Source organism: Sapajus apella, unplaced genomic scaffold (genome assembly GCF_009761245.1).
Source record: "Sapajus apella isolate SASKATOON/1434 unplaced genomic scaffold, GSC_monkey_1.0 scaffold12, whole genome shotgun sequence".
NCBI classification, from domain to species: domain Eukaryota; kingdom Metazoa; phylum Chordata; class Mammalia; order Primates; family Cebidae; genus Sapajus; species Sapajus apella.
In genome coordinates this window covers 38,302,035-38,309,043 of record NW_022436952.1, presented here as the reverse complement: position 1 = coordinate 38,309,043, position 7,009 = coordinate 38,302,035, and the positions used below count along the sequence as shown (strand labels likewise).

Below are 7,009 nucleotides of genomic sequence, written 5' to 3'. Positions count from 1 at the left end.
CTCCTGCCTCAGCTTCCTGAGTAGCTGGGACTACAGGCACGCGCCACTATGCCCAGCTAATTTTCTGTAGTTTTAGTAGAGACGGGGTTTCACCATGTTGACCAGGATGGTCTTGATCTCTTGACCTTGTGATCCACCCGCCTCGGCCTCCCAAAGTGCTGGGATTACAGGCTTGAGCCACCGCGCCCGGCCCATAACTGCATTTCTAAGTAAAATAAAGAAGTTTAAAAGGATCTAAATTTTCTATACTTTTTAATTATGTAAAATGTATTTAAAAAAAGAAATAAAATTAAGCTAAAAATTCAAATGTATTTAGGGAATTACATTTCTGGAATTAGTCTTTAAAGTTTCTCTCCTCCGCCCCCAGACAAAAATAACACTCTTTTAGTGTTCAGTTCTAAGAGTTCTCATAAATGCATACTCGTGTAACTACAACCACAATCAAAACAGTCATATCACCCCTAAAATATTTCCTCATACTACCTCTTTGTAGTCAAACTGTCTATTCTTTTTTTTTTTTTTTTTTTTTGGGACAGAGTCTCACTCTGTTGCCCTGGCTAGAGGGCAGTGGCACCATCTTGGCTCACTGCAACCTCCACCTTCTAGGTTCAAGTGATTTTCCTGCCTCAGCCTCCCCAGTAGCTGGGACTACAGATACACATCATCATGCCCGGCTAATTTTTGTATTTTTAGTAGAGATGCGGTTTCAACTATGTTGGCCAGGCTGGTCTTGAACTCCTGACCTTGTGATCCACCCACCTCGACCTCCCAAGTGGCTGGGATTACAGGCGTAAGCCACAGTGTCCAGCCATTCTCTCTACTCTTAACCCCAGGCAATCACTGATCTGTTCACCACTGTTCCTAGAGTTTTGAGTTTTCCCCAGAACATCATACAAATGCAATCATACAGAGTATAGCCTCTTGAGTTTCATTTCTTTAACTGGGCATAATACCCAGGAGATTTATTCATGTTACGGCATATACGAATAGTTCCTTTTTATTGCTGAGTAGTATTCCATTGTATAGATATATCACAGGTTATTTATTCATTCCCCAGTTAAGAGTCATTCAGGTTGTTTCCAGTTTGTGGTGACTATAAATAAAGCTGCTGTAAAGAGCCACATACAAGTTCTTTTGTGAACACAGATTTTTATTTCACTTGGGTAAATACTTAGGTCATTTATGTATGCATGTATGTATGTACGTATGTATGTATGTATATATTTATTTAGATGGGAGTCTCACTCTGTTGCCAGACTGGAGTGCAGTGGCACAATCTTGGCTCACTGTAGTCTCCAAATTCCTGGTTCAAGGGATTCTCCTGCCTCAACTTCCCAAGTAGGTGGGATTGCAGGCATGCACCACCATGCCAAGCGAATTTCTGTATTTTTAGTTGAGAGAGGGTTTCACCATGTTGGCCAGGATGGTCTCACTCTCCTGACCTTGTGATGTGCCTGCCTCGGGCTCCCAAAGTGCTGGGATTACAGGCGTGAGCCACCGTGCCTGGGCTGAATCTATTTCTGAATGCTCTGTTCTATTAATTGATCTATGTATCTATCCTTTTGCCAATACCACACTGTCTTGATTACTGTAGCTCTTTAGTAAGTCTTTAAATCAGATAGTATAAGTCGTTCAATCCGGGCGCGGTGGCTCACGCCTATAATCCCAGCACTTTGAGAGGCTGAGGCAGGCTGATCACCTGAGGTTGGGAGTTTGAGAGCAGCCTGACCAACATCGTTAACCCATAAAAAAAAAAAAAAAAAGATAGTGTAAGTCTTTCAACCCCGTTGTCCTTTTTCCAAAATTGTTTTGGCTATTTTAGTCCTTTGCTTTTCTATATAAATTTTAGAATCAGCTTGTCAAAGACTTTTTTTTTTTGATACAGAGTCACACTCTGTCACCCAGGCTGGAGTGCAGTGATGCCATCTTGGCTCACTGCAACCTCCACCTTCTGGGCTCAAGCAATCCTCCTGCCTCAGTCTTCAAAGTACCTGGGACTACAGGTGTGAGCCATCATGCCCAGCTAATTTTTGTATTTTTTTGTAAAGACGAGGTTTCACCATGTTTCCCAGGCTGGTCTCAAACTCCTGGGCTCAAGCAATCCACCCACCTCCATGCCATGCCTGGCCATGTCAGACTTTTTAAACTTTCCTGCAAAGTGTCCACTTTTATGTAGGGTTTGGCTTCCTAGATTCACTTAAAGAAAAAAACAATGGCAGTATTAGGATGATTAGAAATCTAACATCTATTTTTCAAGATTTTAATTTTTCACTTACACAGCTTCTCTGAGATTTCCTGCAGTTGTCCAGAAGAAAAGAAAAATGTTTTGTATAAAGACATGTATTGCCAGGTGTGGTGGCTCACGCCTGTAATCCTAGCACTTTGGGAGGCCGAGGTGGGTGGATCACCTGAGGTCAGGAGTTCAAGACCAGCCTGGCCATCATGGTAAAACCCCATCTTTAAAAAAAAGGGGGCCAGGCACGGTGGCTCACGCCTATAATCCCAGCACTTTGGGAGGCCGAGACGAGTGGATCACGAGGTCAAGAGATTGAGACCATCCTGGTCAACACGGTGAAACCCCGTCTCTACTAAAAATACAAAATTAGCTGGGCATGGTGGCGCATGCCTGTAGTCCCAGCTACTCGGGAGGCTGAGGCAGGAGAATTGCTTGAACCCAGGAGACGGAGGTTGCGGTGAGCTGAGATCGCGCCATTGCACTCCAGCCTGGGTAACAAGAGCGAAACTCCATCTCAAAAAAAAAAAAAAAAAGACATGTATTATTACTTAATACAACAGAGTTGAAAACCCATTTTTCATAAAAGACATGCTATTCATTCCAAACAGTGAAAATAAAATATGTTAAGTTTCTTGTACTTTACAAACAATGGTCCCTCTGCTGCCAATGATCTTCCTCTTACTCTTTACCTAACTCATACCCATCCTTCAGGTCTTACTTTGGACAATCCTCCATCCACAAGCCTTCCTTGATTCCCTCTAAATACAGGCTAAGAGTTAGCATATTTCCATTACACCCTAAAGACCCCTATCATCACATTTTTTTGTTGTTGTTGTTATTGGAGACAGAGTCTTGCTTTGTCGCCAAGCGCCAGGCTGGAGTGCAGTGGCGTGATCTTGGCTCACGAATCATTTGAACCCAGGAGGTGGAGGTTGTGGTAAGCCGAGATAGCACCATTGCACACTCCAGCCTCGGCAACAAAAGCAAAACTCTGTCTTAAAAAAAAAAAAGGTGGCCGGGCGCGGTGGCTCACGCCTGTAATCCCAGCACTTTGGGAGGCCGAGGCGGGTGGATCACGAGGTCAAGAGATCGAGACCATTCTGGCCAACACAGTGAAACCCCGTCTCTACTAAAAATACAAAATAATTAGCCAGGCGTGGTGGCACGCGCCTGTGGTCCTAGCTACTCGGGAGGCTGAGGCAGAAGAATCACTTGAACCCAGGGGGCAGAGGTTGCAGTGAGCCAAGATTGCATCACTGCACTCCAGCCTGGTGAGAGAGCAAGACTCCATCTCAAAAAAAAAAAAAAAAAAAAGGTAACTTTCTGTGGGATGGATGGATTGATTGATTGATTGATTGATTGATTGATTGATTTTTTAAGACAGGGTTTCACCATGTTGGCCAGGCTGGTCTTGAACTCCTGACCTCAGGTGACCCACCTGCCTTGGCCTCCCAAAGTACTGAGATTACAGGCGTCAGCCACCGTGCCAGGCCGGGATTTTTTTTTTTTTTAGTCCTTATATTTTAGAGATACATACTGAAATATTTATTCATGAAATTACATGTCTGGGATGTGATTCAAAATAATCCAGGGCCAGGTGTGGTGGCTCATGCCCGTAATCCCAACACTTTGGAAGGCTGAGGTGGGGGGATTGTTTGAGCCCAGGGGTTTGAGATCTGCCTGGGCAGCACAGTGAGACTTCATCTCTACCCTCCCAAAAAAAAAAAAAATTAGCTGGGCATAGTGGCCTGTGCCTGTAGTGTCTTGCTACTAAGGAGCTGAAGCAGGAGAATCACTTGAGCCCAGGAGGTTGAGGCTGCAGTGAGCCTGATCACGCCACTACACTCCAGCCAGGGCGACACAGTTACACCTCATCTCAAAAAAATTTTAACAATATTGGCCGGGCACAATGGCTCATGCCTATAATCCCAGCACTTTGACAGGCCAATATGGTGGATTGCCTGAGCTCAGGAGTTTGAGCCCATCCCGACAACATGGTGAAACCTTGTCGCTACTAAAATACAAAAAATCAGCCAGGTGTAGTGACGGGTGCCTGTAGTCCCTGCTATTCAGGAGGCTGAGGCACAAGAAATGCTTCAACCTGGGAGGTGGAGGTTCCAGTGAGCTGAGATGCACCACTGCACTCCAGCTGGGTGACAGATGAGACTCCGTCTCAAAAAAAAATTAACAGTGCTTACCGCCGGGCGCGGTGGCTCAAGCCTGTAATCCCAGCACTTTGGGAGGCCGAGGCGGGTGGATCACGAGGTCAAGAGATCGAGACCATCCTGGTCAACATGGTGAAACCTCGTCTCTACTAAAACTACAAAAAATTAGCTGGGCATGGTGGCGCGTGCCTGTAGTCCCAGCTACTCAGGAGGCTGAGGCAGGAGAATTGCTTGAACCCAGGAGGCGGAGGTTGCGGTGAGCCGAGATCGCGCCATTGCACTCCAGCCTGGGTAACAAGAGCGAAACTCCGTCTCAAAAAAAAAACAACAACAACAAAAAAAAAAACAGTGCTTACCTAAAATCTACCAACAATTTCAGATATTCTGCATATTCTTTTTTCATAAAACATGTCTCTACTTATATTTCAAAGTCATAAACTATTAAAAAAAAAGCACCTAATACCAAATTATTCTTCCAAAAAGCAAGGATAGAATATATACCATTTTCTTTCTTTTTCTTTTTTTCTGAGACAGTGTCTCACTCTGTCATCCAAGCTGGAGTGCCGTGGCTCAATCACAATTCACTGCAGCCTCAACTTCTCATGCTCAACTGATCCTCCCATCTCAGCCCTCCTGAATAGCTGGGACTACAGGCACACACAACCATGCCCAGCTAATTGTTTTTTGGTTTTTTTTTTTTTTGAGATGGAGTCTTACTCTGTCACCCAGGCTGGTGTGCAGTGGCTCACTCTCAGTTCACTGCAACCTCTGCCTCCTAGGTTCAAGCAATTCTCTTGCCTCAGCCTCCCAAGTAGCTGGGACTTCAGGCATACACCATCATGCCCAGCTAATTTTTGTATTTTTAGTAAAGACAGGGTTTCACCATACTGGCCAAGCTGGTCTCAAACTTCTGACCTTGTGATCCACTGCGCCTGGCCTCGTTTTTTTTTTTTTTTTTTTTTTTTTTTTTTTTTGAGACAAAGTCTTGCTCTGTCACCCAAGCGGGAGTACAGTAGTATAATCTTGGCTTACTGCAACCTGTCTCCCAGGTTCAAGTGATTCTCCTGTCTCAGCCTCCCTAGTAGCTGGGATTACAGGCACACACCACTACACCTGGCTAATTTTTTATTTTTAGTAGAGATGGGGGTTTTCACCATGTTGGCCAGGCTGATCTAAAACTCCTGCCCTTAAGTGATCCATGCCCTTGGCCTCCCAAAGTGCTGGGATTATAGGCGTGAGCCACTATGCCTGGCCCCAGCTATTTTTTTTACTTTTTGTATAGACAAAGTCTCACTACATTGCTCAGGTTGGTCTCAAACTCCTGGACTCAAGTAATCCATCCATCTATGCCTCCCAGAATGTTGGGATTACAGGCGTGAGCCACCACACATATATCTTTCACTTACCATGAGGTATGTTTATTTCAGTGTTTTCAGTTCTTACGTCACTTGTGAAAAAGCTATGGTGTAACAGAAGCCTAGACATAGGTGGCTTGAGCTCTCAATCCCAGTTCTGAACACACCTAGCACTGCTGGTTCAAAAAGATCTGTATTCTTCAAACTAAATCTTCAGAGTTTCTGGTTCATAAATATCACCCACTTTGTTTTCTTTTTCTTAATCTTTTTCAATATTTATTTATTTATTATTTTTTTGCCACAGAGTCTCCGTGACTGGAGTGCAGTGGCATGACCTTGGCTCACTGCAACCTCCGCCTCCCAGGATCAAGCAATTCTCCTGCCTCAGCCTCCTGAGTCGCTGGGACTATAGGCGCACACCACCATGTCCAGTTAATTTTTGTATTTTTAGTAGAGATGGGGTTTCACCATGTTGGCCAAGATGGTCTCCATCTCCCGACCTTGTGATTCGCCCGCCTGGGCCTCCCAAAGTGTTAGCATTACAGGTGTGATTACGCCCAGCCCTTTTCTTTATTTTTTAAGACATGAGGTCTCACTCTGTTGCATCCCAGGCTAGAATGCAATGGCATGATCATAGCGCATTGCAGCCTCCAATTCCTACACTCAAATGATGCTCCTACCTCAGCCTCCCAGGTAGCTGGGACTACAGGTGCTTGCCACCATGCCCAGATTTTTAAAAAAAAATTTTTTTTAGAGACATGGACTTGCTGTGTTGGTCTCTGGTCTCCAACTCCTAGCCTGAAACAATCCTCCTGCCTTCATTTCCCAAGCACTGGGTTTAAATCGTGTAAGCTACCATACCCAGTCAAAAATCACCCAATTTCTAATGTGAGGTACTTGATGGAACAGACTGCTACTTTTTCTGTTTTTCTAAGAGAACTGATGTTAAGAAGGCAGTTTTTCTAAGATAAACCATTGGAAAAAGAAAATACAGTATAGAGCTCATAGGCACACTAATTTCCTTTTATCAAAAACTTTATAAAACTATGTATGTGGGCCAGGCGCGGTGGCTCAAGCCTGTAATCCCAGCACTTTGGGAGGCCGAGGCGGGTGGATCACGAGGTCAAGAGATCGAGACCATCCTGCTCAACATGGTGAAACCCCGTCTCTACTGAAAATACAATAAAATTAGCTGGGCATGGTGGCGCGTGCCTGTAATCCCAGCTACTCAGGAGGCTGAGGCAGGAGAATTG

The 7,009-nt window shown here is 44.7% G+C and overlaps 1 long non-coding RNA gene across 1 annotated transcript; it reads left to right on the top strand.

The window, feature by feature from the left end:
* Nucleotides 1-4,376: 4,376 nt before the first annotated feature.
* LOC116553483 lies at nucleotides 4,377-4,843 on the top strand. The gene is made up of 2 exons (XR_004269765.1): nucleotides 4,377-4,426; nucleotides 4,751-4,843. It is a non-coding gene; the product is annotated as an uncharacterized LOC116553483 (long non-coding RNA).
* The last annotated feature ends 2,166 nt before the right edge of the window (nucleotides 4,844-7,009 follow it).